Source organism: Petaurus breviceps, unplaced genomic scaffold (genome assembly GCF_028583685.1).
Source record: "Petaurus breviceps papuanus isolate PSGF00001 unplaced genomic scaffold, PetGlider_PUasm1.0 183, whole genome shotgun sequence".
In the NCBI taxonomy this organism is placed as follows: Eukaryota; Metazoa; Chordata; class Mammalia; order Diprotodontia; family Petauridae; genus Petaurus; species Petaurus breviceps.
The window spans coordinates 11,859,953-11,886,685 of record NW_027185791.1 but is presented as its reverse complement, the minus strand read 5'-3'; the positions used below and the strand labels follow the sequence as shown (position 1 = coordinate 11,886,685).

At 37.1% G+C, this 26,733-nt stretch overlaps 1 long non-coding RNA gene across 1 annotated transcript in view; it reads right to left on the bottom strand.

Annotated features, from left to right (window-relative positions):
• LOC138160981 (uncharacterized) overlaps positions 1-26,733 on the bottom strand; it is a 96,323-nt gene that overhangs the window by 16,836 nt on the left and 52,754 nt on the right. Inside the window, exon 2 of the long non-coding RNA XR_011168227.1 lies at positions 9,963-10,044. This is a non-coding gene — a long non-coding RNA (uncharacterized lncRNA). The remainder of the gene's footprint in view (positions 1-9,962; positions 10,045-26,733) is intronic.

Sequence of the window (26,733 nt, the reverse complement as noted above, 5' to 3'; positions counted from 1 at the left end):
GAGATGTGAGTTTAGCCAAATTGCTAATCAGTTATCCTAAGTTCATTAGTTAAACAGTGATTCTTTTCCCCATTCTTTTGTTTTTGCTGTTCAAATGTTATTTTTAATGTATTTAGTGGTTTTTAATCTATTGTAGTTCATTAAATTTTTAAACATTTATTTCCAAATAAAATCGATAAAACTTTGCCACATGTTTTTAAAATCTGAACAGAAAACTGTTGATATTTTGTTTAGTATTACATGAAATATGTAAACTACTCTGAAAAATAATGACATTTTATTCTATTTGAAATATTATTTTATTCCATCTCTCTATATAAAAGGGATAACTCTTTATTTGTATAGTTTTTCCTTAATTGCAGTCAAAATAGTCTTGAAGTTGCTCTTAAATAGATTCTTTGTACGTCTTGATTGAACAAATAATTTCTACACTTTGTTGTCACTTTAGGTAATATTTCTGTTTCAAGTTTTTTTTTTTTAAGCAATTGGGGTTAAATAACTTGCTCAAGGTTATACGGCCAGTTATTTCTGGGTGTGGGTGCTAAATGTCTAAGCCTGGATTTGATCCCAGGTCATCCTGACTCTGGGGACAGTGTTATTACTCACTGTGCTACCTGGCCGCCCCCCTGTTTCAAGTTTCTTGTTTTTTTGTTACTAATATATAGAAACAAAGGTGATTTTTTCAATTTATCTTTAATCCTTACTTTGGTATTTGCTAAGACCATCTATATTCTCTTTCTCTCTCTCTCCCCCCACCCCCTACTCTCTCTCACTTTTTCTCTCTCTCTTTCTCCTCCGATTATTCTGTGTTTTTGCTGGTTGTTCCATTTTACAAGTATAAAATCATGCCATCTAGAGAGCTATTTAACTCCATTGCTAGTGCTTATTTATTTAACTGATTTCATCCTTGTAAATATTTTTTAAACCCTAGGAAATAGAAATTATGTAAGCGTTAACACTCCTGCTTGAAATCTGTTTTCACTGGGAATGCCTCTATTTTTATTATTTTTTCATAGATAATATTGTCAAGTGGTTCCAAAATAGGTATTATTCACCATATTAAGGAAAGATACTTTTATTCCCATTGTTTTACTGTTTTGACATAAAGGAATGCCACATTTAATTGAAATATTTTCTGTATTTAATGATACAATTATCTTTTTTTTTTACTTTTTATTTTTCTCTCTTATTCATATGATATATTAAAGTAGTTGCTTTATCTAGAAATTAAGCTATCCATGTATTCAGTTATAAATACTACCTGTTAATGATGGATATTTTGATGTATTGTTGCATTCTATGTACAGGTATTTAAATATTCTGAAAATTTATTTTCATGAATGTTATTGACCTGTAATTTTCTACCTTGGGCGTATGTTATTTTTATTGATTTATGGATCAAAACCATGTTGCCTTAGAAGGAAATAGATATTTACCATCTTTCAACATGTTTAGAGGCATTCTGTACAGTATATGGGTTGTTCTTTTACATTGTGATAGACTTTACTTGCAAAATCTGTCTAGCTTTTGCCTTTTTTGCAGGGCATTTCCTCAATGACCTCCCTGTATATTTAAATTATTCACTTAATATTTTGTTATTTTTTGTATGCAATAACATAATGTATGTTAATTTTTATGGGATGGAAACCAAAAAAAGGTAGACATCTATTTGTTTTAAAGTTTCAAATTTGATAAAATATCACTGTCTCTGTTAATTTTCTTTATATCCTTGCTGTGATCACTTGCTGTGATCTCCCCTTATTTCTAATTTTGCTAATTGTTGTTTTCTTCCTTTGAAAATTAGATTTGTTAATTATTGATTTTGTTGGTCTTTCAAAAAAACAGCTCTTGGTTTTATTTGTCATTTTAATTTAATTGTTTTCTTACTTTCAAACTTATTAATCTCTGCTCTTACTTTAATTATACCTTTTTTCCTTGTTTCTCATTAGTGCAGAGGTTAGAGTCTACTCTTTTATTTTTAAAGGCATAGGAGTTGAGTTTTCTCTTGCTTTGTTTTATTGATTATACTTTATCACAATATGTTCGCTTCTGAATGTTGCATCAGTTACATGCCTTAGATTTTGATGTGCAGTAGGAATTTCATGATTATCTTTGATATAAGCTACTTTCCTTCTTGATAATAACATTATTTTTAAATTTTTATATTTTTAAATTTCCACACAAAATTTTTCCTCATACTGTCTTAATATACTATAAATTATATTGCAGTATTAATCATGGAAAGGTTGTATAACAGTGGAGAGAGAGTGGGCCTTGAAACTAATAAGGACTGTGCTAAAGTTCTACTTTGAATACATATTGTCAATGAAACCTTGGGCAAATCCTTTAACTTCTCAGTTCTTTAGTCAATTCTGCAAGGCAATTAGTTTTAGAAAAGTGCCTATATGTAATGGTAGTGATAGAACTTCATCCTAAAGTTCCTTATAAAAAATAAATCACAAGTCCACCAGAAAAATTCTATAATCAGCACATTTTTTCTTTTCTAAATTTAATCATATTTCCTTGATCAGTTTGTATCTTCCATAAGTACTCAGGCACAAAGGATATTCTTTTCATTTTTCATCGAGTTTTTGCCATATGTTATAGGAAGAGTAGGGGGAAAACGTATGAAAAATTGATGAATATAATGAAAAAAAATCACAATGATATTCAATCTTTCAAACAAATGAACTCTGCCAAGGAGCAAGAAGTATCTTTTCATATTTTCTTTGAGGTCTTGCTTTTTCTTAATAATTTCAAAACATTCATCCTTTAGGGCAACTAGGTGGCACAGTGAATAGAGCACTGACCCTGGAGTCAAGAGGACCTGAATTCAAATCCTGCCTCAGACACTTAATACTTACTAGCTGTGTGACTTTGGGCAAGCCACTTAACCCCAACTGCCCTGCCTTCCCCCCTCCAAAAAGACAAAAAAAAACTCCATTCATCTTCAATTTTTTTGTAGTTATTGTTCTTTTCATTTTCATTGTTATAGTCATTGTTTATTGTGTTTTGCTGGTTCCTTTTGCTTTCTTTTGCATCAGTTAATATATCTTCCTAATTAATAGATGCATGTGAATACGTAGATAAATATATAGATGCAAAGATATATGGCAATATATATATACACACAGATATACATGCAAACACACATACATACAGACGGATTGGGTATATTTTGCGTCTATAGGAAACTTGGGGTCTTTACAGGAGTGTTGCATGTTTCTTAAGACAATTCAGTATGCTTTACCCTTGTCCAACTGTTGGCTCAATTTAATAGTTTGTACTATCTGCCCCAAATATCCATACTGTTGAACAATTCCTATGTAGGAATTGTACTCTGCAAGTGTATATTATGGTCTGAGCAGTAGACATTATTCCTCCATTTGAATTATCTTTTATTCTACTTGTCTGTTTATATCTTAGTAAATATATTAACCATTTATATGTATGGATGTATACATACATATACACACATATATACCTTAGCTATCTATTACACTTTGCATATATGTTATGTATGCATGTATTTTCTATAAAGGTTGTTGTGTGGCAATAAGACACAAGATAAAGTTGTCTTCCAAATATTTTACCCAAGAATTTTATTCCAATGAATATTAGTCAGAGGGTAATGGAGAAGCATACAATACATGTGGGTAACTGCAAAATATAGCCAATGAGAAACACTGAAGAAAAACAGGGATTCAATATATACTCAAGAAAATGTCTAATAAGAACAAAATATGGGCTTGGTCACATGATGAGGGCTATGGAGAGGTTGAGAGCCAGAGCAGTTCACTCATATTCTCAATGTCAGGAAAAAGAGCCCAGTGGGTCTGCTGTGGTGATCTTATGGGAGGATTTGGACAGGAGTTCAAAAGAATGGACACATGTCGATAGTTTGTGAAAAAAAAAAGTTTAAAGCCTTTTGTCCCCTCCTTTTTAGAGAGGAGGAGGCAGGGCAATTGGAGTTAAGTGACTCGCCCAAGGTCACAAGGCTAGTTAAGTGGTAAGTATAAGTGTCAGAGGTTGGATTTGAACTCAGGTCCTCCTGACTCCAGGGCTGGTATTCTAGGCACTGGGCCATCTAGCTGTCCCATTGTGAAATGTTTTGAAGCAATTTTCAAAACAGTGAGATCACAGATTCTTTAAAACATTTCTATATTTGAGTTTCCAGATTTTTTACTTGTAACTATATGGTTCCAGTTCTCTCAAGAGGTCAGATATTTTAGGCTTGTTTTTTACATTGTTGACAATTTTGTTTTCAACTGTAATAAGTTTGCTTTTGACTACATCTATTTTTTCATGTTTTATTATATTCTTTATATTTGTCATTTTTGCTATTTCCTAGATTTTTTTTAAATCCAAATTCTTCCATGATTAAAAAAATCCATAAGTTCTTTTATTCCCTGAGATGTGGTTTTCTTATACCTCTCATATTTCTACAATATTTTAACACTTACAATTTATTTTCTTCCCTGTGAGATGAGTGGTGCAAGTACTTGGAACCCAATAATACAAAATGACAAAATGGAGCATAAGAGGTAGAAAGCAACTTACTCAAGGTTATTTCATCTAGTAAATGGCTGAGCTCTTGCACTCTAACAGACTGAATGATTTTTTAAGGTCTCTACTAGCTCTGCTTTTCTATGGGCCACCTGTATGCTCTCCTTTCCCAAACCTAAACCCTGACATATGCAGTCATTGCTTATGTTGCTAATTCTTGCTTAAATTGTTTATATAAATAATTTTCAGATATATTTTAGCATACTTTATGCTAGCTATCATAGTTGCTTCATATATTTTAAACTTGTTTAAAAGTCTTCTGCCTGGGGAGGTATTCAATGAATTTGAACATTAGAAGGACCAGACACATCAATTGACGCAAACATATTTTAATTTTACTTTGAAATAAAAAAAAATCCTACTATATCGATTTTCTTTGCATTATGGATAAAGAAAAATGCACTGCACCAGTTGACATAGTTTGGCCTTTCAAGGAAGTGTTAATTCTCTATCTCTCCTCCCTCTGTCTCTGTTTATCCATTTTTCTCTTCTTTGGTGTTTCTGTTGCTGAATTTGGAGATGAATCAATCAACCCATCAATATGGAAAGATAAATTGGGGCCGAGGTATGAATGGTTTAAAAGGGAAAGGCAATGGGGGTCTATTGAGATTTATGGGGTGAAGGTTTTAGGTATTAGGTATGGTCAGACCACAGCTTCATGAAAATCATTTCAGCAGCTATGTGAAGGATGGATTAGAGTTAGAAGACATGAGGCAGGAAGGCCAATTAGAACACTAATATAATAGTCTAGATGAGAGGTGGTTTGAACTAATGTGGAAAATGGGAATAAAGAGAAGAGGATAGAAGTGAGAGATAATATGGACATAGAAATAATATGATCAAGTAAGGTGCTGGATATGTAGGGTAAGGGAGAATGAGTATTTTAGGTCAATGATGAAAAATTGCAAGCATGGGTGATAGGAAAGATGGTGATCTCCCTGATAGAATTAAGAAAGTTCAACTGATCTCGATATATTTCATCTTTTTAATTCAATGATTCAAGCACTTTGCTTAGCATGTTTATTTTGCATCTTTGATTAATTGTCTGACTCAATTAATGAGGATTCTAGGAATTGTTCATACCTAATTGACACATTTTATTGATTGATTATGCAATGAAAGAGGGCTTCTCATGTCGTAAAGTTATCTGGACATAGAACATCTTCTTAGTTGTTTTAATAGTGGTTTTAGGATGTGAAATCTTGCACTTGTACATAGAAAAAGACAGATGAAATGGCATGATTCTAGGGGCCATGTGGGTGAGTCTTATTGTAGGTGACCTAAAACATCTAAATAAGGATTTTGTGTTCTGTAAGTAATGGAGACCCATATAGAAATTGATAACAAGATGAGCCAGTTAAGCTTCCAAGCAAGTAGGCAATGAGGAAAAATAGGTAAAGAGAAAAGTCATCAGAGTTGTAACAAAGGTCCAAGGAGGGAATGAGTAACAATATAATGTAGTGACTATAACCCTGAATTTGGAATCAGAGGCTTTGGGTTCAAATTCTATTACTTCCAATATGACATAGTTGAAATGGTACCAGATCTGTACTCAAGTGGCTTGGTTCAAATCCTATTCTAGACATTTTCTAATTATGTGTCCATGGGCAAATTATTTAATTGGTTAGGATTAAGTTTCCTCATCCTTTAAGATGAAAATAGTCATGCTTTTGTTGCTTGTTGCACAGAGGTGTTGTGAGGGAAGTGCTTTGTAAATGTCAAGTTCAGTAGTAAAAGCTGCCATTTACATGGCCTTTAACCTATGCTAAGTACTTCACATATGTTATTTCATTTGATCCTCAACGCAACCCTAGGGAGGTAGGTACTGCAGTTACTATTATCCCTGTTTTACAGATGAAGAAGCTTAGTCTGAGAGAGATTAAGTGACTTGCCTAGGGTCCCAAGGCTAGTAAGTGATTGAAGGACTATTTAATCCAAGAGCTTTCTTGATTATAAGAACATTCTCTCTGCTTCATGTTATGCTGCCTCCATAAGTTGACATGTCACAATTACCTCCCCTCCCTGGGTCTCAGTTTCCTAACTTGTAGAATAATATAGTTGGACTAGAAAATCTCTAAGATTCTTTCCAGTTGTAAACCTTTATGTATACCATACAAGTGGGAGAAATATTGTTCATTACAACTTGGGTACTGATTGGATGTTGGGGGAGAGGAGTGATAGAGAGGCAGCACTTAAAGATGACTTTAAGTTTCTGGCCTGCATGACTGGGTCAATGGTGACAGTGCCATCAACAGAATAAGGGGAGTAGGGCCAGATGTGATAAGATATTTAATTAGTACAGTTTCATGAGGTTTAGGAGTTAAATGGCCACTGGCTGATCTGCAGAACTTGTCTTAGGCTATTTGCAGATACACAGTGTCAAAAGGAATTGTAGAGGATGAGGACAATTCAGAAACTAGCAAGTTAATTTGCTCTGAATAAAGCAGTAGACCTAATTTTTCACTTGGTTTAAATAAATATTTTAGTTCCCTTTTGCTCAGCCATTGCCAGAATTGACTATTTTTATCTTAATTCAAGTTGAGGTCTCATGAAACAAAGTTTTATATCCTGAAAATTGTTTTCCATACAAGTTGCATTAAGGAAAATTCTTCCTTAAGCACATCTGTTCTCCATCTCACCACTCTGAGGACAATCTAGGCAGTATCCCAGTCCCTCTACAAAGCCCTCTTTAAAGGAGAAGGCTACCATGACTACAGTCAAAAAAGCTCATGTCAATCTTTTTATACCTTTTGAAGCATCACATCATTGAAACATATAAATGATAATTTTTGTTCTTTGACTATAAGGTACTAAATAATAATGGACAACCTATTTCTATTTTTTTAATATAACTTAAGGATATTGTTCAATTCTCCCACTCTTATAACAAAATTTCTCATTGTTTCCCAAGATAGTTTAATACATAGACTAAAGCAATTGAGCCAAATATGTGACCAAATTCTTCTATTGATTATTAAATGGCTCTCCATCAAGAAAAGAGAAAAGATAGCAATTTGTGTGTCATCCACAGTGAAGATTCCCAAATAAAACTATGTTCTTCAGCCTTTTTTGTTGCTTTAATGACTACAAGTTCAATTTTCTCTTTTGCTCTTTTTAAATTCGAAGACAAATAATTTACAGCATCGCTACAATCACCTGCATTCATTTAGTAGTCAGACTAACTCTTGGTTTTGTAAAAAACAAACAAACCAGAAAAGCAAATAATTTAAATATGGAAAAAGTTAGTGTTACTTTACAGTCTGTCAATTTTAACTTAAAAATGTAAATAATTTGATTTAGTTTAAATACGGTTAAAGTAGTTAAGTAAAATTAGAATGAGTACAAATAAAGCATAGAAAATGCAGAATTTCATGGATTTATATAAAAAAGGAAAATAGACTTTTAGAAAGCATTAAATGAGATTTTTTCAACTAGATTATGAAATCATAATGCAGTTACTTGATTTTTCCAACTTACTTTTTAACAAATACTTATATACCATTTCACAATTTCTCTTCTACCTTTTAACTTTTTGACCTCTTCATAATCACTCTTTTTTTTCTTATTTACTTTGGCAGGGCTGCTATAGAAGCAAAATAATTTTGTGACTTTTAAGTCAACACTTCCTTATTAAATTTTTTCTATGTGTGATCCAATCAAGTATAAAAGAATTATCATCCAGGATCTCATGTCAAATTTGTCACAACCTGTGTACTCAACAGAATGAGATTCACTGAAATGAAGTACTTTTTTTTCTAAGACATAAAGAGAAGAAATGAAATGCAGCAGCATGAAGGAGGTTAGTGATAAGAGGGCTTAAAGATTTTGCCTACTTTTTGGAAGCACTTGAGCACATTTATGCAACTGCAAACTAGGAGTGGTAGCATCAGGGAGTCAGGGTATGAGATGCCCAATTCCAGTATACAAAATTTAAATCCTTGTTACAATAAGCTGCCCATCAGAAGTTGAGTAGAAACAATGACAATTTTCTAGGTAAATTGCTAAGGGATTAGTAGTTTGGAGAGTTGTGCTTCCTGTTTCATAACCTTTGATATCTTATAACTGCAATCTACTCCCTTCCATTTACTTCTTCCACGGCTTTAGCCAAGCTACTATACCCTTAAGAACATAATCTATATTCAAAATGATTGCCTTTGTGAAAACCCACTGCCTATGCTTAAATTTGGAAGGTAAATAAACCAGTTTTACTTTAGTAATGCTAACAAAAAAATTACTTTTATCCACTTATTCAAACAACAAAGATTTATTAAATGTCTATTAGATGGGAGGCATTGTGGAACAGGGGATAGAGTTAGTCTTGAAGCAGAAGGATTAAGAGCATAAATATAGAGCTGAAAGAGAACCCCAAAGGACATTCAGTCCAACCACCTTATTTTACACATGAGGAAACTGAGTCAAAGGAACTTAAGTACCTTGTCCAATGTCACAAGGTAGTAATTATCAGAGATGAGATTTAAATGCAGTGCCATTGGTCTTTCTACCATACTACCACAGAACAGAATAACTGGGTTCAAGTCCTGTCTCTAACACATACTAAGTGTGTGACCACAGGAAGATCAATTAATCTCTTGCTATCCCCAGGAAAATATTCAGTTCTTTAAAAGATTATTGACAATCTGTAGCAGTGGAGGGAAATTTCCAACCAGTAATTCTCCATACCAATGAAATCATAGATCTGGACAAAAAAGAAGCAAAGTTATATATTACGGTAGGGGCTGTGTGTAGGATACAAGAAATAAAAACGTACGTTCTCTGTCTTCAAAACATTTAAAGTCCAGCAGAGATAAGCTATTTTCATATGTATAGCCCCTGGACTAATTCTGTATTTGTGTACACACATATACACAAATGTATACACATATACACTAATATGTATATAACACAATTAGTACAAGCATGTATTTTAACTACATTTGTATGTTCTATATGTGTATGAATTCCTATATGTATATGTATGTGTGTATCTATAAAAAGAAAGAGAGAGAGAAAGAAAGAAAGGAAGAGTCTTTTATCCATCACATGTAAGATGGGCAAATTCAGATAACTCAGCCCATATGTTCACATGACCTATTTGTGCCTGACAAAGAAGAGAATCTTGAGCTTGTATTGATCTGATCCACCACCGTCAGACACATGCCATTTTGGTGTTCTTCAGGGATGTAGGGCAACAACCATTCAACTATCATCAAGATATAGTTTAGTAATAGAAGCTTGAAATGTATAAAAATAGTGGTAATACAAATAGAATATGAAAATGAAAAACAGAAGGCAGAAGGGCTAGGAAAATTCAGAGAAATGAGATAAGCATAAATATATTCTTTTTGGTGGAAAGGAAGAGTTGTTTTCTATTTTCTTTCTCCATGTATATAACTTACCTCTATCTTTCCCACGTAGAATTTTTTTCTTGGTTACTCTTTTTTCTGTCATAATAAGACATCACCACTTCCTTCTTTTGAGCTAAAAGTTAATAATAAAAGAGAGTAAAAATGATATGAGAATCAATTATAAATGTGTTAATGAATGTTCTATAGAGTTTTACTTAACCCCAGATAAAAATACTTTTAACTCTAACAGAAGGAAATAGAAGAATGAACAATGGACAATAGCATATGTAATACCCCTCCTCTGAGTGATTTCCCCTAACCTATGATAAAACCCATAGGCTACTACTTCAGGATCTAGGGTGTAATTGGTGTGGTCTTACTCCTAAAATTAGAGCTGAATAACCCCATTAATGGGACAGCGAAGTGGCACAGTGGATAGAGTACCAGGCCTGGAGCTAGAACTTCTCTTTCCGAGCTCCAATCTGGCCTCAAACATTTACCAGCTATGTGACCCTGGGGAAGTCACTTAACCCTGTTTGCCTCAGTTTCCTCATCTGTCAAAAAAGCTAGAGAAGGAAATGAAAAACCACTCCAGTATCTTTTCTAAGAAAATCCCAAATAGAATCACAGACTTAGACTTGACTGAAAAAACTATTGAACAGCAGCCCCATTATTTATCAACCAGTAAAAACAATTAGCTCTTTAGTAAAGTTATTTGCTAAGACTGTATAGTAAGAAAGATAACAGTAAAACAGAATCTGCCCATAATTCTGGAACACATTCTCTCAAAAACATTCACATCATCCATAATATCCATGGGAAGAGTGGATGCAATTTTAGACTATAATAGCAGCAAAGAGTGATGTGAGGAAAACGGGATGGTAAGACACGTTTCAGCTTTAGTACTGGAGGGAGTCAACGTCCTTTCTCTCCTTGAGAGGTGTTCATAAGGTTCAATTATTAGTTGCCAATGCTTTTATTGTTCAGTCATTTTTGTCATGTATGACCATTCATGGCCCTTTTTGGGTTTTTTCTCTTTTTGGAAAAGATTCTGGAGTTGTTTGCCATTTCCTTCTCCAGCTCATTTTACAGATGAGGAAATTGAGGCAAACTAGGTTAAGTAACTTTCCTGAGGTCTTGCAGCTGGTAGGTATCTGAGACCGGATTTGAATGCAAGAAGACTAATCTTCTTGGCTTCATGTCTGGCACTCGGTGTGCCACCTAGCTGCCCCTGACCAAGGCTAGCTCTTCCTTTAATTAATAGCAGACTCTCTTTTCTGCTGCCAGGCACCATAATCCTTGAAGCTGTTTCTGGCCTCAAGTACCTTTATCTTTATATCCACGTCTCCCTCCTCTGTGCCTCAAACTCTCTCAATCTGGCTTGAACTTGTAGATACAGGTGCTGCTGGCCAGGGAATTTCACTGTATTGTGAATCATCTGGAGACAAACAGCAACAAAAAATTTAAGTTCGTCTACGATAGAATACTCTGATAATGCTGCCTTCAGGGGACAGAGATGACCTGTACATTGCAGGTTTTTCATATTAGAGTGAAAGAGTGTTTACACTTCAGAGTATTGAGTGCAAAGCAAACATGGTGTCATCAGCCACCTACTTTCTAAGCTACGGCATGGAGAGGTTTCACCAACTTGTTCTTTCCTGAGATAAATGCATGATTGCCCTGACTATGACTTACTGTGGGAACATGGCTAAAAGTACTGTTAAATGATAATGATCATGGAACATGTAGAGGGAAATGCCATTACTTGGTCTTCTACTTAGATATTTGGCACCCTGCCGGCTTGGTGATTTAATTTAAAAGTCACCCAAGCCTAGGTTATTACAAATCCAGCAAATTAATCTTTCTCTTTCAAAAACTCATAGAGTCTTTGAGGTGAAGAGGAATTTAAAGATTAGCTCTCTCTACTAAACTTGTAATTTGAAAGAATAGGTAATTAATTTTCCATTGTCTTGTGTTTTGAAAGATACCAGGAAGACTTCTTTCTTTGAAAATATCACCCACCCTATCCTGCCTCAGAACCTGAAATTACAGCCTTCCAAGTATATTGTTGCTATTGAGTTGCTTCAGTTCTGTCTGACTCTGTGACCCCATTTGGTGTTTCTTTTTTGACAAAGATAAGAGACCGGTTTGCCATTTCCTTCTCTAACTCATTTTATAGGTGAGGAAAGTGAGGCAAACAAAGTTAATTGACTTAGGGTCACACAGTAAGTTTCTGAGGCTGAATTTGAACTCAAGTCTTCCTGATTCTACACCCATTACTCTATCCACTGCACCACCTGGCTACGGCTAGCAAAATATTGCTGTAAGTGAAATCAACATTCCACACCCCCAAAGGATGGAAATAGTCATTACTGAAGAGGTTGCAGTCACTCTAATACAATGTTGGAGGAACTGGGAATTGATCTAACCATCTTCTGGAAAACAATTTGGTATTAAGTGAACTAGTGTTCACATCCTATAACCAAGAGATCCCATTGTTAATTTTATACACAAAGAAGGTTAAAGAGAGCAAAAAAGGTTCTATATACACCAAAATATTCATAGGAGCATTTATGCTGTAGAAAAGAACTAGGAACACAATAGATACCTCCTGATTGGGGAATGGTTAAAGAAAATGTGGTACATGGCTTTAATCTATTATTAATTGAAGAATTCAAGGAAACATAGGATGACTTGTATGAACCAGTGCAGTGTAGAGTGAAATAAACAGAACTAGGAAACAATATGCATAATGTAACAATGTGAAAGGAAATGATAACACTAAGGAAACAAACCCAAATTCTGTGTAACAATAATGATGAAATTTTCCCAAAGCAGTAAGAGTGAAAAGCATTTTTAAGTGTTACTATGTGACCAGCATTGTGTTAAACAGTGAGAATACCAATACAAAAGCAACATAGTCCTACCCTCAAGGAGCTAACATTCTAATGGGAGGAAGGCACATAAGTCATATAGAACAGTGATGGCAGGAAAGGAGCTATAATCTGGTAAATTGCCATGGTAGAACAATGCAGGAGTCCCCAGACATAACATTTTCAGAAGCATTGGTCAATTTCACAGTCTTTTAATTGTGTAATCTTTATTTTTTTTTCTCTTTATCCCGTAGATCTCTTGTTTTTACATATTTGTTTGCTTGTTTTGTCCCATAGTATATTGTGAGCTTCTTGAGGGCAGGATTTTTTTTTTAAACATTTTGTATACCTAGTCCTTAACATAGTGCCCTGGGACTTAGTATTTAGTAGGTGCTTAAGAAATATTGAGGAGAAGCTGGGTTGCCCAGTGAAGAGTGCACCAGCCCTGGAGTCAGGAAGACCTGCATTCAAATCAGACACTTGACTCTTACTAGCTGTGTGATGCTGGGCAAGTAACTTAACCGCAATTGCCTTGCCTCCCCTCTCCAAAAAAAAAAGAAATATTTATTGAAGTTTGTGACACATGGTCTTAGGGAGTTCAGAACTAAGAATCCTAGATCCTTGCGGTCAGGATTTCTGGTGATTCTATTGAAAGGCAGGGTAGAACAACAGCAAAAATGCCTGGAAAGAAACACAATAAAAAATAAGAAATGTGCCTTCTTCTGTTCATTGCATAGGTGGAGGATTATGGAAGTTGGACTGTATATACACTGTCAGCTTGGTTGTTTTCCCCCCCCCCTCCCTCCTTTCTTTCTTTTTTTTTGCAGGGCAGTTGGGGTTAAGTGACTTGCCCATGGTCACATGGCTAGTTTTTGCCTTAAGTGTCTGAGGTCCTCCTGACTCCAGGGGTGGTGTTCTATTCACTGCGTCACCTAGCTGCCCCGTTTCTTTTTCTTTCTTATAAGGTATGCCTTACTGGGCAGAAGAAGAGAAGAGCCCTATATGGAAAGGAAGGCAATGTGAAAATAAATTATATCACTAGAATGTGTTAAAATATATTACGTTGGATTAGTGCTCTGGGTTCCCAAATGTCCCCACATTAACTGCAAATGTCCTTCAAATGTTTTCAACCACTGACACCTTAGAACAGATTTTTTTAAATCAAATCATCTAGCAAGACATATAGAAAAGGGTGGGTTAGGTGGGGGTATAGGAGGAAAGATGAAGAGAGACAAGGAAAAAAGCAAACTCGACCTAATTTACTTTTCCCTAGGTCATGTCTTTGCCATCTCTCTTGAAGCTGTTCTTCAATCACAATGTCCCCGAAATGTCCCTTGTGCTTTTTTAAGGTCAATTTACCCAAGGCCATGCTAAATGGAGTGGTCTGTGGTGTTAGGAGAATCAGAGAAGATGACCTTGGGGGCCAAACGGATCAAAGGGTGAAATTTTGGGTGCCACAAGCTTACTTCAAATCCTGTAGGCCCTCATCAGACCCACAAAGGGAGTTACTTCAATGTAAGAGGTCTATAGACTAATCTAATCATTTTCAACATTACAAAAGCAAATGTCCAAACCTAGAAACATGGAAGGTGGTACAAAAATCATTTTAAAGGCCCAATTTGAGAGCTATATTTAGCTGTATGACTTTTCACAGTTCTTTGGTTGATCTATGAGTAATTGTGCCGCCTTTTCCACATCCTTGACATTCTATCGTTTGTTCTCCGCACTATTCATACTCATTGGTGTTTTTCCATGAGCTTCATCTGTGCAGCTTCTTTGATATTCGAGGATATGAGTGAGGTAAACTGCGAATTTTCTAAGGTTATGAGCCTAGCACTCTCTTGTAGGGCCCATTCCCTGATGTCTCATTGATTTATGGATGCGACCCTGAGTTTGCAAGCCTGTGCTAGAGGAGCTTAAAGTCATCCTGCCAAGTTGGAAAGGCTTTGATTAGAGCCTGGCAACAGTCTCTGTGGCTGTTGTCTGAGAACTAGCATAGTTTGTGACAGAATGGTTCCCCACAATGTTGTGCACTGAAAAGCATTTTTTTTCTTGTCCACAGAAATCTCTGAGGGTCATTTACTTGATAGAAGGGTTACAGTCTCCATCAAAGAACATTGGTTTTGGAGCTAGAGGACTTGGGTTCAAGGCCTAGCTCTGGCACTTGCTGGCCAAGTTACAACCTCTCTGGGCTCCTCATCTGTAAAAGGAGCAGCTTGGTCCCTAAGGCTTCTTACAATTCAGAATCAATGCTCCCCAATGGATCGAGCATTCACACTAATAACATCAGATTACAGTTTGGTCACAAAAAAGCACTTTATTTCCCAAACATAGCTGGTCTTTGAGAAGGGGAAGAAGGCTGGTGATCTAAATAGATATCATACAACAAATAGGAAGAGTGGGAATGGAAAGTGAATAAAGGCCATGATGCTATGGATCACAGTATAAACGACAACATCTATACGAGCCAAATGATGAAAAATACCAGCTTTATAAGCTACGGAAGTGCTGGTGCACCATTCATTCATCTAACTCACCAAGGTGAATCCATCATTCTGTTAGCGGTGTTCTATAATGGGCTTCTTAACAAGGGGCTTACATGGCGTGCATCAGAGATGCTTCAAGCATCTCACAGCAGGGTGTTAAACCCAACTTGGCTTTTCATTAATAGAAGATTACAAAATATAGCATACTGTACTGGCTTAAATTAGAGTGATTTCATCCCCCAGAACAGGTGTGGAGAACACCTGAAAAGCTTTGTTTAATATTTCTGAGAGATTTCAAGGTGCACAATGAGACACACTTGGACAATGTGGGGATTTGTTTCATTTTATTATTAATATTGATTACAAGGGTTTTGTTTTTATTTTTTTTCTTGGATGACTGAGGTGAGAGAGACAATAACTCCCTGTTAGCTGAAAAATTAAATTAAAATTGAAAACTAAATTGATTTACAGCACCCTGGGCATTTCCAGCAAGGTTTATACATGTATAGATACATAAATACATAATCTATAGATACATAATCTGATCTGGTTTTGTTGTTGAGCTGTTTCAAATGTGTCAGATTGTACATGACCTGATCTAGGTTTGTTTGTTTGTTTGTTTGTTTGCTTTTGGCAAACATACTGGAGTAGTTTGTCGTTTCCTTCTTCAGCTCATTTTACAGATAAGCAAACTAAGTCAAACGGGGCTAAGGGACTTGCCCCTGGTCCCAGGGCTACTAAGTGTCTGAAGTCAGATTTGAATTCAGGAAGATGAGTCTTCCTGATTCCAGGTGCAGCACTCTACCTACTGTGCCATCTAACTTCTCTGCAGACCTATAGCTCAGATCACTACTGCCCTCATTCTCGGGTCCCTAGATATAGTTGTGCCAGGACAAGCAATGGTTCATGGAAATAGTAAGAGGCCTTCCTAAAGGGTTAAATAAGAAAAGTGCTGCCTGCTCTTCGAGCTTGCTGAATAACAGATGTAAGTTCCTTGGGGGAGGAGAGAGGGTAGAAGAGGTGACAGAGGTGGGGCTTCTGAGTGGGGGTGGAGCCTACCTGAGAAGTTGTATTCTTTATGTAGCATCCAAGCAATTACTAGAGCAAGGGTGATGGAGAAGGAGAGGAGGGGAGGGAAAACATGAGTTCACTCACACCCCACATATTCTTAGCTGGAGAGTCCCCTTGTGCTGAGCTCTTCCAGGGCTTTCCATTGGACTTTGTGGTACAGTGGAGTTAGGTACTGGATCAAGAAGTCCTGTGTTCAAATCCAGTCTCATACATTTACTAGCTATGTGAATGTGGGCAAATCACTTAGCGGCTGTCTGCTTCAGTTTCCTCATCTGAAAATGGGGATAATAATAGCACCTGCCTCCCAGGGTTGGTGAGGATCAAATGGAATAATGTTTGTGAAGCAGTTTGCAAACCTCAGATTACTACCTGTGTTTCCCCGATAATAAGACACTGTCTTATTATTTTTTTGGACAGAGAAACACCAGAGGGCTTATTTTCAGGGGAGGGCTTATTTTAATGAACATTGACAGCAATGACATGTGACTCCTCTACAATTGTTTTCTTATACTCAACAGTATAGCTCTTCCTTTTTGTACTCATGTCTGGGGGTCAAAACAGACAGAATAATAAAATTATGACCATCAGTCCTTCTTTTCACTCCGTCATGCCCCCTGAGTTCTTCTTTTTTCCTCCATCATGCCCTTTTTATCCTCCATCATGCCCCCTCACTCCCGCTTACATACCGGGTTTTTATGTTGTCCTGCCTCAGCTCTCCTCCGTGGCACTGCTCTCAATGGCGCCAGCAAGCAAATCACTGGGGAAGAACAGGATGACGCGCTCACTGCTGCAGCTCTGATTGGATGCAGCTCGGAGGGTGGCGTGCGTTTCACCGGGGGAGGGGGGGGACGGTGCATACAGAGGGTACCGTAATGTAGCGTGTAGCGCAGGGGATCACCTTCACTACAGTAGCAATCTCAATAGGGCTTATTTTCAGGGGAGGGCTTATTTTAGAGGAATCTTACACAGTAAGGGGAGGGCTTATTTTCGGGATAGGTCTTATTATCGGGGAAACATATAAATGCTAGTGATTACTCTTAACCAAAGTTTCTTATAGATGGCTTTTCTTCACTCTGTACATCCACACAGAATGAGCCTGGTGTTCTCTGCTCCCTCCCCACCCCCCGTGAGGACTTCTCCAAGGTGCTTTTTCCACTGACACACATTTTTTAGGCTCGGCCAATGTGGGGATTTGTTTAATTTTACTATTAATATTTATTACAAGGGTTTTGTTTTCATTTTTTCTTGAATGGCTGAGGTGAAAGGGAGAGGAAATTAATCCTTGTTAGCTGAAAAAATTAAATTAAAATTTAAAACTAAATTGCTTTGCTGGACCCTGGGAATTTCCAGCAAGGTCCCATTTATAGATACATGATCCATCTGATTTTGTTCAGTTATTTGAAATTTTAACAATTCCTCAACTTTGTCCTGAAAAGATGCAGAATAGGATATACACAGAGAAAGGAAAATTTGTCATCAGGAGAGCAGGGAGGAGCCCAAGACTTCTTTGTCTATCTAACTTTGATTATTGCACTTTTTGCAGTGTGCACAGCCCTAGCAATGTCCTGTCAGACAAAGGATTCCCTATTACTAGGTCTGTCAGCTTTGTTTATAGCACCCTCTCTTCCTGCCCTACTCTCCCTCAGGGAGAGGGTATTTGTGCAGTGACTCACTCAGGAGCAGGGAGAGTGTCTTGGCCTTCACACAGTAACACATACTTTCCCTTTTGGCAATTACCATACCCCCTCTCTGCTCCTCTCCCCTGCCTTGTGAAAAGTCATATCAACTTTGGGCATTCTTCCTCTATGAGGACATTCCAAGGGGATTTATATTGTATAAAGATCTAAAACATACCCAAGTCAGTGGGTGAGATGAGTAAAATCACATTGAGAAGGATGTCACCTAGCAGACAACCAAGAGACTTTATATATGCCATATCCTATCCTATCCTATAATATCACATCACATCACATCCTATCCTATCCTATCCTATCATATCATATTATATCATATCATATCATATCATCATATCATATCATACCACATCACATCACATGACACCACACCACACCACACCACACCACATCACATCACATCACACATCATGACATGATATAATATAACATTACATAACAAGATAATGCAATATAATACATTCACACATATGTACATATCTACATGTATTGTGCATGTATGTATTATATATATTTTTAAAAACTGGTTATTTCTGATTTGAAGAAAGTCTATAAGGACAAAGAGAAGAGACTCAATTATATAAAGAAAGGCTTAAAGTAGGAAGTCTGAGGCTGGGGCTGCTCCTATATAAATCCTCAGACAGAGGGTAGCTTAAAGCTATCCTTAACCTTGTTTCCCCTTCTAACTCTCTTTTGCCTTTTCTCTCAAAAAGTCTCATTATCGACTTTAGAAGTTCTTTTACAGAGCAAAAATTTTAATATTAGTTTTAATATGCTCTCATTTTGCAGTAGAAAAGAGATGAAGATTACATATATAAACTGTATATTAACTTGAAATCAGGTTGTGATGGAAATTTATTGTCCTGTCAGTATAGAAGACTGACAAATAGTAGGACATAAAATGCCAAAAGTTGTTGGCTAGAAACATTAATACCTATAATAAATCATTTTTTTTCAATCCAAGGAGCAATAGTTTCCCATTATTTAAAAAGAAAAAGAAAGAAAAAAAAAGAAAAAAGAAAAACCATAAGAAATAAGGGAGGCAGATTTTATGCCCTTATTAAATTGACTTCTGAATTTTTGGTCAAAATTTTTGTTTTAAATTCACAGGACATTGTGAATTTCCTGCTTAAAACTGATGCTGGGGATATGGAGCCACTGAGCAATAGTTTCCATGATGAAAGAGACCTGAAAATCCAACAAAAGCAAAACTAAAATAATTTTATCCAAATTTCATCTGGACGAGAATTGCTTCTCTAACATACCCAACAACTAGTCAACCATTCATTGTTCGAAAATCTTTCAAGGGGGGGGGGGGAGGCAGAGCCAAGATGGCAGAGTAAGAGCAGGGACTTGCTTGAACTCTCCCCAAACCCTTCCAAATACCTGTAAAAAATGACTCTAAACAAATTCTAGAGCTATAGAAGCCACAAAATGACAGAATTAAACATATCTCCAGCCCAAGACAGCCTGGAAGGCCAACAGGAAGGGTTTATTGCACTGGGCCAGGAGGAGAGCATAGTCGGGCATGGACTGTACTATCACAGACAGGGCTTAAGCAGGCCTCATGGAACTGTACTACTGTCACCTGTGATGATTCCAGGGTTCTCAACCCACAAATGTCAAAGACAGCATAGAAGGTCATCAGTGGGAAAAGACTGTGGGAATTGAGTTAAAGAGGAGTGTGGGCCAGTTGGGGTCCAGCCTGAGCCTCAGGGTAGTGGAGATGGCGGTGGTGACAGCAGAAGCACTACCAGTGGCACCATCAGCTGCTTCAGGATCTCTGGCCCACAGACAGTGGGAAATCAAGCAGCTGATAAAAAAATAAACTCCTAAAGCCTGGAACAATAGACCCACCCCACCACCCCCACTGCCACTGGAAGTTGAGTCCTACCTTGACAGAGTTAGAAAGTAAAGTATTTGCCTGGGAAGAAGAGAAAACAGCATAAAAAACATCTCATACTATAAAATCTTTCTTTGAACTTTGGGGAAAAAGAAGGTGAAAACATACAACAAGAAGATGACAAAGTCAAAGCTCCTGAATCAAAAGCCTCCAAGAAAAATATGAATTGGCCTAAGGCCATGGAAGAACTCAAAAAGAATTTTGAACATCAAGAAGAGAAGTAGAGGAAAAATTGGGAAGAGAAATGAATTATGCAAGAAAATTATAAAAGAGTCAACAGCTTGGAGAGCCCCCAAAATACTGAAGAAAGTAACACCTTAAAAAATAGACTAACTCAAATGGCAAAAGAGATCCAAAAAAACCAATGAGGAGAAGAATACCTTAAAAAGCAGATTTAGCCAAATGGAAAATAAGGTCCAAAAGCTCACCAAAGAAAATCATTCCTTCAAAATTAGAATGGAGCAAATGGAAACTAATGACTTTATGAGAAATCAAGATATTATAAAACATATCCAAAAGAATGAAAAATAGAAGAAAATGTGAAATATCTCATTGGGAAAACTACTCAACTGGAAAATACATCCAGGAGAGATAATTTTAAAATTATTGGACTACCTGAAAGCCATGACCAGAAAAAGAACCTAGACATTATTTATTCTTCAAGCAATTATCAAGGAAATCTTCCCTGATATTCTAGAATCAGAAGGCAAAATAGAAATTTTAAGAATCCACTGATTGCCTCCTGAAAGAGATCCCAAAAAGAAAACTCCTAGGGATATTATAGCTAAATTCCAGAGTTCCCAGGTCAAGGAGAAAATATTGCAAGCAGCCAGAAAGAAATAATTCCAGTATCATGGAAATACAAGCAAGATAACACAAGATCTAGCAGCTTTTACATTTAGGGATCAAAATGCTTAGAATATGATATTCTGGATGTCAGAGGAGCTAGGATTAAAACCAACAATCACCTACCCAGCAAAACTGAGTGTAATTCTTTGGGGAGGGTGGGAATGGACATTCCACGAAATAGAGTACTTTCAAGCATTCTCGATGAAAAAACCAGAGCTTAATAGAAAATTTGACTTTCAGATACAAGAATCAAGAGAAGCATGGAAAGGTAACCAGGAAAGATAAATCATAAGGGACTTATTAAAATTGAACAGTTTACATTCCTACATGGCAGGATGATATTTGTAATTCATGAGACCTTTCTCAGATTTAGGGTAGTTGAAGGAAATATATCTCTACTTCCATCTCTTTCTCTATCTCTATCTCTCTCTGTCTCTGTCTCTATCTCTACACACACATATGAACACACATATATATATTTATATTTTATACACACCATATATTTATGTATGCATGCATATGTACATACACATAAGTATAGACACACACATCATATTACAAATGTGTGCACATGCATATGAATACACAATGTAACACATATGTATACACATACATACACATAACATACAGCACATGCCATATACACATAATGGTCACACACATACATATACACTATGTATGTGTGTATGAATATATATGTAGATGGATAGATAGGTAGATAGATGATAGATAGATAGATAGACAGACAGACAGACAGACAGACAGACAGATAGATAGATAGATAGATAGATAGATAGCACAAAGTGAATTGAATATGAGATGATATCTAAAAAATAAAATTAAAGGGCAAGAGAGGAATATGTTAGGAGAAGGAAAAAGGGAGAGATAAAATAGGGATAAATTTTTCTCACATAAAAGAGGCAAGAAAAAGGTTTCACCATGGAGAAGAAGGGGGAGGTGAGAGGAAATGAGTGAAACTTACTCTCATTGCATTTGACTTAAGGAGGAAATAACATACACACTCAATTGTGTGTCTTCCCCTACAGGAAAGCAAGGGGAAATGGGATGGGGGGGGGGATAGAAGGGATGAAAGATCGGGGGAGGGAGTAATTAGAAGCAAACACTTTTGAACAAGGATAGAGTCGAAGAAGAAAATAGAATGTGTGGGGTGGGATAGGATGGAGGAAAATATAGTTGGTCTTTCACAACATGACTATGAAGGAAGTATTTTGCATAACTGCTCATTTATAACCTGAACTAAATTGCTTGCCTTCTCAATGAGGGTGTCTGAGGAGGGAAGAAGAGAGAGAATTTGGAATTCAAAGTTTTAAAAATAAATATAAAAAAATTGTTTTTGTATGCAACTGGGAAATAAGATATATAGGCAATGGGGTTTAGGAATCTATCTCTCCTTAAAAGAAAGTAAGGGATAAAGAGTTAAGGGGGCATGATAGAAGGCAGGGCAGACTTGGGGAAGGGGTAATCAGTATTCATGACATCTTGGGGTGGGGGAAGGGAGAGATAGGGAGAAAATTTGGAACTCAAAATCTTAAGTTTAAAACTAAAAATAAATTATTTAATTAGTAAAGATTCTAAAAAAAAGAAACTTTAGTTAGGGGGAGGCCACTAAACCCTTTTTTATTTGAAAAAAAAAAACCTAAGAACCAATTAAAAGTCAATTCTAGTGAGTGCTATTCATGGCATCCTCCTGCTTATTCACAAGGGGATGACAGCTATACAAATAAAAGCTCCAGTCTGCTTCCTTTTATGGTGGCTACTCATGCTCATTCCTACCTTTTTTTACTTTTTGATGTATTAAAATTCTCTATGGGGAGTAGAAACAGGACTTCCGTGGGGCTCTGGCTTCCACCTCCTCCAATCATGTAAAAGGTGACTCTGAAGAAACTTTGGAGATACAGAACCCACAAAATGACATAGAGAAGCTAACCTCCTGCTAAGGACAGCCCAACAGGCCAGCAGGAAGTGTCCAGTGCAGTGCTCTGGGAACCAAGCCCAGTCCAGCAAATGCCAGAGGTTTTGGCCTCAGGGTGGGCCTGATCAGCCACTGGCTGGAGGGATTTCAGATCTCCAGCAGTTGTGGTGGTTTCCAGAATTATCAATACACAGATGCTAAGGAAAAAGTGAGAGGTCAGTACAGTGTGGACTTTGGGATCCAGTAGTTGGGAGTGTAGTTGGCATTTGCCCAGGGGTGAGAAGCCACTGAGGTGCAGTGGCCATGCAGCCACTGCCACGTGGCAGCTTCAGCTCCTGATCTGCATATTGTAGGGGGACCAAGCAACCAGTCTGAGGGGTAATATTTCTTTCTTTAACCTGCTTGGATCTGGATTGTGGTTTAAGATGGAGGTTCTGGTATGTGCAACCAGCTTGCCAGAGCATGTGGAGGCTTCAGAGAGGGCACCCAACTAATACTTTCACCAGCTGAGAAAACCCAGCAATTGGGATGAAGGTCCCCTATCTGGAAGCAGAGTCCTACAGGGGCAAAGAGCCCAAAAGTCAAGTAATTGAATGGCAACATGAGCAAATGAGGGAAGCAAAGCCACCCAACTTTACATTCCTATTTTGGGGACAAAAGGATCAAAGCATGGAACAGGAGGAAGACAATGAAGTCAGAACCGCACCAAAAACTGCCAAGAAAAATACAAACTGGTAACAGGCCATAGAGGACCTTAAGAAGGATTTTGAAAACCAAATAAGGGAAGTGGAGGAAAAATTGGGAAGAGAAATGAGAACAATGCAAGAAAACTATGAAATGAGAGTCAACAACCTGACTGAAGAAAATAACACCATAAAAAAACAGACTAACTCAAATGGTAAAAGAGGCTCAAAAAGCCAATGAGGAGAAGAATGCCTTAAAAAGCTGAATTTGCCAGATGGAAAAAGAATCTCAAAAGCTTGCTGAAAAGAATCATTCCTTCAGAATTAGGTTGGAGTAGGGTGGCCAGGTAGCATAGCATGTAAGAGCACCGGCCCCAGAGTCAGGATGACTTGGGATCAAATCCAGGCTCAGACACTTAGTACGCACCCAGAAACACCTGGCTGTGTAACCCTGAGCAAGTTACTTAACCCCAATTGCTTAGGGGCAGCCAGGTAGCACAGCAAGTAAGAGCACTGGCTCCAGAGTTGGGATGACCTATCGAATCCGAGCTCAGACACTTAGCACCCACCCAGAAACACTTGGCCGTGTAACCTTGAGCAAGTTACTTAACCCCAATTGCTTAGGAGTGGCCAGGTGGTGCAGTGAATAAGTGTCTTTTCCAGTGATGTCAATTTTCTCCTGATTCAGACTGTAAGTTTCAGTGCTTGTTCTGGACTAGTCAACTCAGTCTTATCCAGTGGTCAGGTTCAAGACAGAAATGGATTGCGATAGTTATAGAGCATCTAACATTAAACAAAAGATAACACTTTAAATAGTATAGAAAACATCTTTAGTGAGTAATGGTTCAGGTAGAAGTAGTTCCTCTGATTTCCAAACGGAGATGCAGACACATCTAGTAAGGAAGATGTGTTGACTCATGGGACAGTAGAGAGTCTTTCGTATCTGATGAGCCCTGACTATGCATGAGTTGATCTTCGTAACCCAGCATCCTAGGTAATCTCCTTGGGGTGCCATTCACAGCCAGTCTTCATCAACAATACATTAAAATGACATAACACAGTGTAAAGCATCACTTGACAGGCTGCTTCAGTGATGACAGGTCTAAATTACACACCCGAATCACATCAGTTTCAGAATATCTATAGAGCACAAGCAAAAATGCACAATAGTAAAAGAAAGTGATAGCTGCCTCATTGGTTCCTCAGATTAATAGAGCATGCATATAAACAATATTATGTAGAGAAATAAGTGTCAGAGACTCGCATAGCTGGGATACTAACACAGACACCAATATACATGTATAACAAAAGAGTCGAGCAGCACACCCAAAATGCAGTAATCAACCTATTCATCAATAAACACATGCAATGATTTTGTAAATGTTGTTAGTAAACACTAGGTACACATATCACCACTTCTTCAATTTTCCCTATAATATCATGCTAATCTGGCCACAGGTCAATTTGTAGCCTCCTAAACTTTCTCAGTCGTATACCTGAGCCATTAAATGACATAAAGGGATCCCAGTCTTCCTAAAAACTATAGTCATGCCTCCTTAAATCTGAATTTTTGGAGGTCCCACGAGGTACCTCTGTACCCTAAGAGTCCCTATGGCTGCAGTTATAGACAGGAGAGGTATTTATTCTCTGAGTGCAGTCATCTCTCTCATTTGACCTGGTTGTTAGGTTATAGTTTTTTTTTTTTAAATTTAAATGTGTATTTCTAAGGCATTGTCTTATTCAGAGTTTTTGCACAGCTGGTACTTTTCTTTAGAATTTGATGCATAACTGTGCATCAGTTTCTACATACTCATCAGGGATCCACGTAACCTTCTCAAATGCAATAAGTGATTGTGGTAAATGGTCCTTATGGGACCTCCGCCAGTCCCTGTAGACAGGTAAGGTGCCCAATTCTCCACCAGAAGGCATGGATCTTTGCATCAATAAGCTAACTTGCAAAGACCAGGATTTCTCAGCAAAACTCTCACCTTCTTGAGGGTGTTGACAGTGAATAAATACATCACACTCTGTTGTTTTTCAAAGCTCTGTTGAAGTTATAGCTACCTGACAAGCTTGTTTCAGCTTCTCTCTCATCTGAGATACGTACTTCAGCGACTCCAAAGCACTTGTAAGTAGGTAGGAATGGCTCTGATCTAGACATTAGCAATAATGGTATAAAGCCTGTGGCATGGTTCCTTATGGTTTTGTCAGTATGCACTAGAAATGTCATATGCAGAATCTATGGACAATTTTCTTCTGAGCTAGACATTAGTCTCCCTTGACCCAGATCATTTGCTGAAGTTATAGCTGGCCAGTGCTGCTGTCCAGCCCTGGCAAGCGACATCTCATTTGACAGTGACCAAAATATGTCATCAGGTCAGGTCACAGCTGTGACTTTGTTTCACACTTAATCTTTGAACTTTTTAGTGCTGGTACCCTGCAGAAGTAAGCCTTTCCATATGTACTGTCTCTTCCTTTTGTATGTGAGTTCCTTGAGAGGAAGGACTATCTTGTAATTTTGTATTCCCATCACTTGGCACAGCACTTTGCCACAGCAAGTACTTAACTCATTCATTCATTAAATTATTTTGTTTATTCATTATTTATTTTAATTATTTATTTATTACTTTATTCATTCATTCAATTATTTGAGTATTGCAGAATTTAAAAAATAAAACTTTTTCATGATCTACTTTTGATATTTGAATAACAGTGACCCCATGTTCTTCCTTGTCATCACTTAGCTCTCACCTTCTGTAGGCCTCTGTATAGGCTGCATGGGCATTCAAACTGTACAGGTTTTGAGTATGAGCTTACAGTTTCTTGTATCTTCCCCCCTACCATGAATGGGTTCGAATTGGTTCCTGGGCTGATATTCCATGGAGAGGTGGTAAATCTGGACATACCAAAGTATATACTGTCTTCTTAACAGATGTCAAAAACTTCCTTTAGGAATTTTAAGCTCACTTTGATGTGTGCCAGATAGGAATAGTTTTTATCATAAGCAAAAACCTTTTCAAAGATTATAAAACTATTTCCTCCTTCAAATGTCTTCTATAGAACGATTGAAATACAATGATCCTTTTGTTCCACTGTCTAGGCATTCCACATTTTTATTCTTCACCATCACCTCTGAGTGGGATATTATGAGCCTTAGACCCCTAAGAAATTAATGATTAGGCCATGTTAACTCTTTTTTGGAGGACTGTGGAATCCTCCTTCTTTTGTGCCATCTCATTTTCCCAGTGTTAGTACAATAGACCTCAACTTCATTCATTCATTCATTCATTCATTCATTCATTCATTCATTCATTCATTCATTCATTCATT